The sequence below is a fragment of the Rutidosis leptorrhynchoides genome, chromosome 11 (genome assembly GCF_046630445.1).
Source record: "Rutidosis leptorrhynchoides isolate AG116_Rl617_1_P2 chromosome 11, CSIRO_AGI_Rlap_v1, whole genome shotgun sequence".
In the NCBI taxonomy this organism is placed as follows: Eukaryota; Viridiplantae; Streptophyta; class Magnoliopsida; order Asterales; family Asteraceae; genus Rutidosis; species Rutidosis leptorrhynchoides.
Window position 1 is genome coordinate 389,974,914 of NC_092343.1, and position 12,582 is coordinate 389,987,495.

Genomic DNA, 12,582 nt, shown 5'->3' on the forward strand with positions numbered 1-12,582 from the left:
AAACACCATTTAATCCGAAAATTAGTGTTCTTGAGCAATTTTTTCCTCAATTTGATTTTGATGCTTTTTAGTGTAATTATGCTTAAATTGTTTATGTATTATTCTTGTATAACCTAAATTGATGCTATTTAACAGGATTAGAAGCCTTAAACTTCAAATTTTGAGTAATCTAGGGTTTGTGTTCTTGAGCAAATTTGGGGCTTTTTGATATAAACAGGTTATGACCGATTTTTGTCATGAATTGTTGCTAAATTAAGTAGTGTAACATGTTTAGGTAGTTAAATGATCCAAACTTTGAGCCTAAACATGATTTTGAGAATTAAAGTGGACTTTTTCAAGTCTAAAAATTCATGAACTTGATTTTTGAGAAATAATGCCATTTGAAACTTGTTTAATTGCTAGTAATGATTATTTTGACATGTTATTTGTGACGATCGCTCCAAATCCATATGGACAAACACGTCATTCATTGATTTCATTGCGAGGTATTTGACCTCTATATGATACGTTTTGTAAACATTGCATTCTTTTGAAAAGGCACACCATATATGAATATTTAAATTAAAGGTTTTCGACATCTGATGATTTCTACATATAGACAATCACCGTAAATAATAGTTTACAACAGTACTTCCGTTGATAATGAAGTCAAAATAAGATACATGGTGATGATTTGGTGAATGCAACGTTTTCTTGAAAAATATGCCATGTAAGACTCCATGCACATAGCTTGTCTATCATATAAGCAAACAGCGAAAGACTTCTAGGAAACCTGAGAATAAACATGCTAACAAGTATCAACACAAAGGTTGGTGAGTTCATAGTTTTAGTGTTTCGTATAATCTGTATATAAAAGTGGATCACAAGATTTCCGTTGTTTCATCTAGAAACGTTTATCAAAATATTCTACGAAATCGAGCACCCTGGTAACTAAACTTAAAGTATATAATTTATACCCTTTGTATAATCATCTTAATAATACACGCAAACCAACGTGTACGCTTCTCAAATAGCATACGTCCGTTAAAAGGCTAGTGCTCTAGCTCGGACGGGGATATCAAGCCCTATGGATCCATATACTACTACTCGCGCCCACCAGTTCTTATAACCAGCAGTTACTAGTTACCAAAGCTAAGGGATTTTCGGTTCAAACTCGGTGTAGAATTTAGTATGTACTTGTATCCATTGCGTTTAAAATAAAGTGCATGTATTCTCAGCCCAAAAATATATATTGCAAAAGCAATTAAAAGGGGATCATATGAAACTCACGCATATAAATATTGTAAATCAGTTAATAAAGTATTTGCATGTATTCTCAGCCCAAAAATGTAAAGAGTAAAAGGGATCATATGAAACTCACGCATATAAATATTGTAAATCAGTTAATAAAGTATTTGCATGTATTCTCAGCCCAAAAATGTAAAGAGTAAAAGGGATCATATGAAACTCACGCATATAATTATTGTAAAACAGTTAATAAAACATTTGCATGTATTCTCAGCCCCAAAAATGTAAAGAGTAAAAGGGGAGCAAATGAAACTCACCTTAGCAGCATATAAAGTTGTTCATCGTAATGTGACCGAAACTCGGATTATCAAATAATCGTAGATCTCAACATATCAATATTGAGATTCAATATTGTAGGAAAGTACGTAGACGTAACGGAGATGATAAACACTAGGTTTGATTCATAAATATATCCTCGAATATTACCCATAACCTCCTTGGCAATAACCCATAGTTTCCTTAGTTATAATCGGTTTGTAACCCGAATTAAAATACCCGTGTATCACTTGTTACAGTACCATACTACTAATTTAAAATTTTAGGCTAGAAAATATACAGAGTGATTTATTTATGTGAGTGTGTGAGTGTTTTTTTTTAGTTCCTAATAAGTACTTCGTTCATATATATATATATATATGTAAAATAATAATATAATATATAATATAATAATAAGCCGCCATCACTTTTTATGTCGACAAACTTTTTATGTCGACAAACATTACGCGTTTCGTGTAGATAGGTACGCGGTTTGCGTATGGTGTCTTCACGAAATTGTATATTTTTAAGTTACGGACGTCTGGACACCGGAATCACCCTTTTTCGAGTCAGTATGATTTAGTTATGATTTTTCTCGTGCAAGTGCGCAGGTTTAGTGATTTCCATCATTTTAACTTGAAATCTTGAGATGAAATGTTGTAGTCTTTTAGTGCTCATTAGAAACCATTATTTTATCTTTATTTTCATTTTCATATCATTGAAAATCCATAAAAATATTTTAACAATAAAATTCTATTATATCGAAAAATGTGTCCATACTAAATCGAATAACTATAGTTCTCTAAAACTAATTACATTTACATCTTTTTATCGAAACGTTATAATAATTAAAAATCTATTATTTCGAAGAATGCTTTCATATATTTGAACTAAATCGAATAAATATAATTTAGTTTTCCAGAATTAGTTATATTCAAAATCATTCTTTAAAAGGTTTCATCTATGTCGTAAAACGTTTTCAATATTAAGAAAACTAAATAGTTAACTTTATCAAGAGACACGAGACAATCATTGTGTTGAAAGTTAATCTCTACTAACCTTTGTCCAGTAATCGTTAATTGACATATTTGTTCTTACTTGTAGGTCACTTTACCATTTATTCCGAATATCGTTAAAAAGGAAAGGTTTCATAAATCAAAGTGGACCTCTCAATAGAGACTCACGATCATACAATGTATCTGATAAATCAATCATTTGATATTATCTTTTAATTCCGTTGATAATTATATTAAACCTATATCGAAACAAATACGTTCGTGTAAAGTATTATACGCCTAATACTTTGTTAACGTTTTCAAGTTATAATATATACACATATACATATATAATCATGTCCGTTCATATAATGGTTCATGAATCATTGGAATTTGGTCGCGGTTAAATGAATGTATGAATATAGTTTAAAATTCTTGAGATTCAACTTAACAAACTTTGCTTATCGTGTCGGAATAATATAAAGATTAAAGTTTAAATTTGTTCGAAAATTTCCGGGTCATCACAATACCTACCTGTTAAAGAAATTTCGTCCCGAAATTTGAGTGAGGTTGTCATGGCTAACAATAAAAATGTTTTTATGATGAATATGAGTCGATAAATAAAGTTTTATCACCGTTGAATAATATGGATAAAACAATCCAATTACTCGAAGCGTATGAGAGAAGTTATCGTAAAAGAGTGAAATGAAAGAATAGAGATTCGTCTTACCTTTTGACGTAGTTACGATTGATTTCCGGAATTTCAGGAATAGAAAATCTTCATAATCTAAATAAAATTTGATTCTTCGGAATTTGCGGAAATAAGGATTTTCTTTGATTAAATGCGTAATCTGCGTCGATTGCTATGTCTGATATTTCGCTATAAATTGACCTCTTCCGTTTCATTTATTTTCACCACTCCTATAATCTTCTTTCTTATTTCATACATCCCAATAGATTGTGAAAATGCTTAATCCAGTTCTGATTCTTGATATTTTCCTAGCTATCGTATCCTTCATTCTTCTTTTTCATCTGCCACCAGAGGAAGTTATTTTCTTCTACTATTACCTTGGGGTTATAGTGTTTTTCATTCTCCCGTGTCTTTATATTGCTATACGCATTGATATACACGGTTTGTAATTTCGGGGTTGTTATCGGGCTTTATATTCTCCATTATATTTAGGAGCTTCATGCTTTCGTTTTCTCTTCCCGACCTTAAGTCAAGCGGATAATGGTCTAGAATTCGTAGGTATGAAGTTTCAGATGAACATAACTAATGTTCTAAGAAAGAAATGATAATAGTACAATCTGACTTGTCAAATTACCGGAATACCTCGAAAAAGACCGAATCATCAAGAAAAATATTTTCTTGATATGTTTAGAGGTTAAATAGAATGAAAGAGTTATGTAACATGGATCATGATGAGGGTATGATCTGTGAACCTTTATCACGTTCCATTAGAAACTCAGCATGACTTACTGTAATATAATCACGTTGATCAAGTGTCATTATATTATACTAATTCATGCTTCAGTTCCCAACATTACTTCAAAACATTCATTTTTCGAATTTTTCAGATTTTAGAAACTAAAATAGTTTTTTTTATGATGTAACAAAGATAGCGTGAAGAGATAAATGATTTCAGATAAGAATAGTTATGAAAATATCTTCAGAAATATGAAGGATATTTATAATGGAAGATACGATGATATCTTAGAATTTATAATATCAGAGGATGATGCGGAAAATCTGTCTGTGAAGGTTTAGAATAAGAAGTAAGGTTCTTACTAATGGTTTCAGCAGATACTGAATCATTTGGATACTTTGAAGGTAGATTTCGTCTTTGTGATTTGTCCACAGCCTCCTTCATGGTCTGCTCAATCCGTTTTCCAGTTCCAAACCTTCTCTTTTTCTCAGCTTTACCACCATACTATTTTTTATCATCAAACTTTTGACTGTTAAGGTCATTTACAGTTTTTGCTGCTTCATCAACATTTTTCCAAAATTCGGAGAACTAGTTTCGTAGTTTGGGGTGTTTTTCGGAAACTTCACATTCGAAGTATGTAAGTCCAGGAGGTAGACGTTATATGTACACATATAACTGTTGGCGTAGACGTGCTACAAGATTTCAAAATACTAATTGCTAATTCCCGATAGTTGGTATGTCAATTGCCGTTACAAGATGTGGATGAGTACATGATACGGTTTCAATGAGTATAAGGATTTTTCGGAAGGTCAAAGATCAATGAAGTTGTTGGTAAATTTACTGCTAATGTGGTGGAACATGAAAGGTTCCCCAGTAACAAAAATGTATATATCAAGGTTATAATAAGGCTAATCTGAAAAGTAGAAGTTGACTGGTTAGAAGTGCGGTAAAACTGGATACTTTGAACAGGGATTGCAAGATTATTTTCGGTAATAACAATGCTAAAGGATCTTTCGCCGTTTTGAAGTCAAAGTATAGCTTTGAAAGATGTAGAGATCTAAGAATGATGTCACCCATTAAATCTTGGCTTGGATTCTGATCCGTCAATATCAGAATATGTAATTGAATTTGTATGGAAACGATTGTATATCGCTGTGAGCATAGTTAATAATTTTTGAATCAAAGTTAAAGAATGTACAATATAACATATTAATTGTGAACTTATATATTTCCCGAGTATTACCTACCCGTTAAAGATTTCACAACTAATACTTTGTACAAAAGAATTTTTATTACCGTTTTTATGAGAATATATGTATGTATATTTTCTTCAGATGTAATACAGATTTAATGAGTTAATATCATATTAAGCTCATTTGATTTTTGGCTGGAATTAGAAATGAATAATCTCTAAAATATTAAAGATTACTTAATCTTTGTGGAGCATTTCGCTAATGAAATCAATACTTCATTATTTATTCTTATTGATATTCCTTGGTGAAGGATGTTGATGCTCGTGAAATTCTTGTGAACCTTACAAGGCACAGATGATGTTTTCTGGATAGTTTCGAGTACATCGAAAATGAAAATGTAAAATCAATTATGTAATTGAATAATACACTTGGTTTATTATGAAATGAAATTCATTGGATTGAAACAGAGATTGTAGTTAACGATGGTTAAGTTGTTAAGGAAGGATGTACATCATTGCATATTAGTAATATGAACTAACCGGGTAGTACCTACCAGTTAAGATTCACACGTAATAGCTTAGTACGAAAAGATTTATTTTGATTTCAAAATTCATATATATTAAATATACATAAAATTTCTTCAGGGGAAATGAGTTAATACTTCATCGGTTATTGTTGCTGGTATTTCTTGGTAACTACGGTGCGTATGATGTTGATGCTCGTGGAACAGATTGTAAAGTTGAGGTTTGCGATACGGATGTTGTTGGTGGTGATAATGGTATTGTTGGTGTTGTTGTCGGTGGTACTGTTGATGCCGGTGATGCTGCTGGTGCTTGTAACCTTTGCACCGTATTCTCCAAAGCCACTACCCTAGCGCGAAGCTCGTTGACTTCTTCTACTACACCGGGATGATTGGCAGTTCGGACGAGCGGATGAATAAGATCCAGAATTTGAGATAGTATATTATCGTGACGAGATACTCTGGAAATGAGAGAGAAAATGGTGTCTCGAACAGGTTCGTCGGTAAGTGCTTCAGGTTCTTTGCCAAGAGGACAATGTGGTGGATGGAAGGGATCACCTTCTTCTTGTCTCCAATGATTAAGTAGACTATGAACCCATTCCCAATTCATCCAGAATAGATGATGGCTAATTGGTTAATCCACTCCGGTTACACTATCTTCGGAATTCAGGTGAATATCCATATCGGAATAGCTGTCGGAGTTTAAGGAATTTGAACTAGATACGGGATACATCTTGTATAATTAGGAAGATGATTTTTGATATGAATTAGATTATAGAATTTAGTTTGGTATTCTTCAATACATAATTTACATATGTATATATAATACCAAATTCCATAAATCATGGAGAAATTTTCGGAAGATGTCAGGAAAAGTTTACAATAACAGATACGCTAAGATATAAAATTTGGTCTATACACCATCTATGCAATCAATGCAATAAGACGCGTTTAGACTTAAGATGATAGACATGTAATTTTCGATAAGAAATGATAAGCAAAACTTTTAACATGCAGACACGGTCGAAGTCCATACTTACTAATGCATCCTAACAACTATCAGTTAGACACACTCATGCAAGACCTGGTTCTCTAGGACCAATGCTCTGATACCAACTGCGACGATCGCTCCAAATCCATATGGACAAACACGTCATTCATTGATTTCATTGCGAGGTATTTGACCTCTATATGATACGTTTTGTAAACATTGCATTCTTTTGAAAAGGCACACCATATATGAATATTTAAATTAAAGGTTTTCGACATCTGATGATTTCTACATATAGACAATCACCGTAAATAATAGTTTACAACAGTACTTCCGTTGACAATGAAGTCAAAATAAGATACATGGTGATGATTTGGTGAATGCAACGTTTTCTTGAAAAATATGCCATGTAAGACTCCATGCACATAGCTTGTCTATCATATAAGCAAACAGCGGAAGACTTCTAGGAAACCTGAGAATAAACATGCTAACAAGTGTCAACACAAAGGTTGGTGAGTTCATAGTTTTAGTGTTTCGTATAATCTGTATATAAAAGTGGATCACAAGATTTCCGTTGTTTCATCTAGAAACGTGATGATGTAGCGTGAGGGTACGAAATATACTATTATTTTTAATACAAAATACGTTACAAATTACACAAGTTATTTATTTATTTATAGAGTGGGATATACCTAAACCTTGCTACAACACTATAGGAAGTGTACCTAATCGTAGAGTAGTGTAGTTTTTAGTAAGTCCGGTTCGTTCCACAGGGAGCTGGTGATACTTACTATATTTTTAAAAACTATATTTATACAAAATATATATAATTATATAAGTAGTAATATATTATAAAACGGGAGTTTTACCGTTTAATGACCGGTTTGTCGATTCTATATTTTAAGCGCAAAGATAAATGACGATAATTAAAGTACGTAAAATAATGACAATAAATAAAATGACAGTAAATAAAATTGCGAGTAATAAAATGACAGTAAATAAAGATACGATGAGAAATACAATAAAAGAATTATGCTTATTTAAACTTCCGTAATCATGATGTTTAACGTTTTGATTTTAATTAATTGTTACTCGGGTTAATTGTCCTTTGTCATGGTTTATTTGATACCTATCTGGTTTTTGTCCATAATAGTCCATCGGTCATAAATATAAAGTGCGAGTGTCCTCATCAAATTACCCTTATACCCGAAGTCAAATATTCCAACTAATTAAGGATTTAAACTGTGACGCAGTTATCACTTCTGTCAACAATTACACCAGTTATCACTGTATGTAATCCACCCCTGTTTTGATTAGATATGAATATTAATTTACCCACTTGATCAGTTTGAATAATCAATTACCCAACCCGAATAATTAATTAAATGATTATAATAGGACAACGTCACTAAATAGGACAACCATAATCATTATTAATTATTAGGTTAATTAATTTGAAGATAGGTTCGACAGACTCCAATGAGTTGTCACTCAATTAGACAATACCCCCCATCTATTAATAGTCAATAGTCCAATTTCCACAAGTGTCGGTCTTTTGCCCAAACCTCAATTATGGTACAAAGCCCAATTACCCAATTTTAGTAATTAGCCCAACATCATGATTACTTCGTTTTAAATAAGCATAATAATAACTTAGCTACGAGACATTAATGTAAAAAGGTTGAACATAACTTACAATGATTAAAAATAGCGTAGCGTTACACGGACAGAATTTCGACTTACACACTCAAATGATCTCTATCATAAATCTTATTATTATCATAATTTAAAATTAAAATTAAGATTATTGTTATATCTTATTAAGTTAACATTATGATAGAGATATAGAATATAGATATTGATAATTGATATTGATAATAGATAGATGGATCGATAGAAAAATGATAGAAAAAAGGTCTCCCTATATCGATCGAATTACATAGCCTTTTATAGGCAAATTATAAATTTGAATTTTCATTTATGACCCCTGAACTATGCTCAATTAACAACTTTTTATTATTTAATATTATTCTTATTATGAATTATTTAAATATTATATTTTATTCTTGTGCATAGTTGACTCGTAATTTTTACACCGTTGCGTCGAGCGTTGAGAGTTGACTCATGTCCCGGTTCCGGATTTTCGAACGTCCTTTCGTACAATTTTTTATCGTGTACTTTGCGTTTTGTAACTTGTACTTTTGTCATTTTTAGACGTTCCTCATCAATAATTTGAACCTTTTTAATTGTATCTTGTACATTTGAGCATTTTGGACCTTTTTGTCTTCAAATCTTCGTTTTCGCCTTTTGTCTTCGCACTTATTAAATATAAATGAATATTACTTGAAAATGGAACAATTGCAACTAAAATCTTATCTTTCTTGGGGGATTTTGCTATGAAATATATGTTCCTTTTTAGCCTTATCAATATCCCCACACTTGAGCGTTGCTTGTCCTCAAGCAATACAGTCTTGAAATAATATAATACATCACACGAATCACTTCTTTATTCTTCACACTTTGTACATCAGTGATTTTGATAGAGCGGTATAAAAAATGATAGTAACGATATGGTTAAAGGTGGGTGTGTCATCCACAGTTGCCTTGGGTTTAGGACAACGACACTTGCAATCAAATAGCCGATTTACTTTCGGTTTCCAAAGCAAAGTGCACATTTGAAAGGCGGTTTACAGTCCCACATGACTATGAAAATGTAGATCCTTAAGGAAATTGGATCTTTATGAAAACATTTGATCTTTTGAAAATTCAAGCTAGATTTTACTCTAGACAAGTTTTCTGATTTGATCCATCATCGGTGTTGCAAAATATATTTGTGGATCAATATTTTGGCTAAAAACTTTTAGGTTCGTGTAATCCACTGCTATCCCGGTATCGAATAGCACACATCCAGTTTACTTGTTCCGTATATTACCTTTCGGTAAACTACCGTCCGGTTGTTAAGGAAAGCGATGAACAAGAAACTGTTAAGGCAATGTCTCATGACATGCATTTGTTCATGGTCTAATTACGTGTCGGATGCTAGTACTATCCTTGGTAGGAGCAATAGTAAAGATCATCCTATGATTTTTCGGTCTGGCGCAAGGTCCTGTCTCCGACCATGCTATGCAACCACCGTTCTTACGGTTGACACCCGATTTGGTTCAGGTGACCTAATGAATTCCAGGTGAATTCCTAGGATTTTACGTTCAATGGTAATGAACGCATTGAAAATGGGTTTTCAGAAAACAAATCAGTTTGTAGTTTTGATCAAAATATTTTCTCGTTCAAGCTCGAGTTTAGATATCATTGAATTCCATGAGTTTGAATTCTCAATCTTTAAGATCAATCTCAAGGATTGACTAATATCAGTCTTAAAAGCTAATTTTTAATCTTTAAGGAGATTATCCTTTTTCTGGGGATCTGATTCATTAGTCTTATCAAGCTAATTTGCACGGTGCCTCCCCATTGTACGAGATAAATCCTTCTCATGGTTAGGATAAATCTGACCACATGGCGACCCTGTTTGATGCTGAGGTCCGTGGATTTCCTGCTGATTTTAGAGATGACTTTTCTAGATTTTTCGTCAACCTACAGCTGGTCTGGATGACAACTTCATGACCTAAATCAAGAAGCGCGTGTCTTTTTAGGAAGACTTTACTTCCTTTTAATGATGGAATTGATTCATCGTGTAGATCCATCTTTTCTTTCAAAAGTATTATAATAAATCGGGTAAAACTGATTAGTATCGTCCAAAACAAAAGCACCTGCAATAACTTTACAGAAACATGTGATATATAGTTTTTTAATTAAATAACTTGGTACATTCTCCCCACACTTAGTTTCTTTCTTTGCCTTTTTATTCTCTTCAATTCCATTTTAAATGAATTTAAGCGTTTTGGGTTGTTTCTCAATTTATGTCCTTTTCGAGGTAACGATAATTTTGATATTAACACCTAGTTTTCATCGTTCATAAATATGTATAAACATGATTTTGAATTCGTTTAGTTGAAAATTTTTTAAAATTTTTACAAAATTTGGCAAATAAACCAAGTGTAAACCCGAGAGAATTTATAACCCTTCCCCACCCTTGAGATCATGCAATGCCCTCATTTGCATGAAATCAGACTACAATTATAAATTCATGAGGGTGATTAGCGTAGAAAAGTGATTAAAAATACCGAGTTTGCAAACATATTGTTGTTATTTCACATTTGATATTGTCGTCAAAATTATTAGCTTTTGCTGAACTTAATGCTAGTCTTTGAAAGTGCGCTGTTTTACCCTGTTTTGTACATAACATAAAATACAAACATATATACATATTTTTGAAGTTTGGTATATAACCCCACGTTCAAAAATTTATAAAACATAGTATTTTTTGGCATACTTTAAATCAATAAAATTAAAAATAATGATAACAAAATTTTTCGTCCCGCCCTCGGGTAAAGCAATTTCGGTTCAACGACCTAATCTTCAACTCACGACGAATTTTAGAAATCATTTTTTTAACTTAATAAAATAAAGTACATTTTTGTTTTTAAAAAAAACACACAAAACATAAATTTTAAAAAGCATATTAATTTAATATAAAACCTACAAAACAAAAAAAAATTCAGAATGGGGGAAGAAAACTAGTTCTTTAGTGTCTGCTAGCGGAAAAGACCAATCGGATTCCATTCTCGGAACTACACGAGAACAGAACAACTAATTCTAGACAGCATTTTCTTTTTAGAACATTTGAATCTCCCCACACTTAGGTAGCTGTGGTGTCGAAATTGTGATTAGCTTCATCGTCAATTTCTCTTGGTCCATAATCAACTTGCATATCCGTGACTTTTTCTTTAAGCCATTGGTCGGATTCCTGTTTAATATCCACAATTTCAACTAGTTTCTCCTTTTCTTTAGGTGATAGATTGGATACTAACCGGTTACATAACTTAAAGTTCCCCTTGGTTCTAGCATCGCGAATCCGTTTAATAAGTTTCTTCATTGAACTATTAATAACGGGATCATTTAATTTCGTATCAACAACGGGGTTCTTTGTTATCATGTCATCATTAGGTGTTACTTCATTTTCCCCACACTTAGGCGTTTCATTATTGCTAAGTATTACCGTTGGAGTTGGTAAAACAACATGGTTCTTACCAATCGTTTTTGCTGGTTCAACGATTTTGGTTGGTGGAGATTTAGTCTTTCGAATCATAAAAGTGATCGATTTGTCACCACTACTAAGTGTCATTCTACCGTTTCTTACATCAAAGAACGCCCCGGTGGACGCTAAGAATGGTCAACCTAAAATTAGAGGAATGTTTGGGTCCTCTTCTATGTCAATGACAATGAATTCGACTAGAAAGGTTAAATTGCCTACTTGAATGGGTAGGTTGTCATCAATTCTAACTGGGTGCTTAATGGTTTGATCAAAGAGTCGAACACTCATATCCGTTGGAGTTAACTCACCTACACCTAATCTCTTATATAATAAAAGAGGCATAACACTCACACTTGAACCTAAATCTGCTAGTGCATCATACATGACACAGTCACTAAGTAGACAAGGAACAATAAATTCACCCGGATCACCTACCCTAGGTGGAGGATTTGGTGGAACTGTCTTCACCGGGTTTACTTCTACTATTTTTGTTTCTTGCACTTTTTTATTCTTCTTCTTCTTCTTTCCAGAGGTATCACAAACTTTATTACTTATTACTTGCTCATACTCAACTCCTTTTCTTGGAAACGGGATGGGTGGTTTATATGGTGCCACCACTGGCTTTACATACTTGGGTGGTGGTGGTGGTGGTGTAACTTCTTCATTGTTACTAACATTTAAAACCTTCCCATCTTCTGGAGCTGGTTTTTCAGAGTCTGTTGAAACCATATTAACATTCTCATTTCGAGGATTTACTTCAGTATT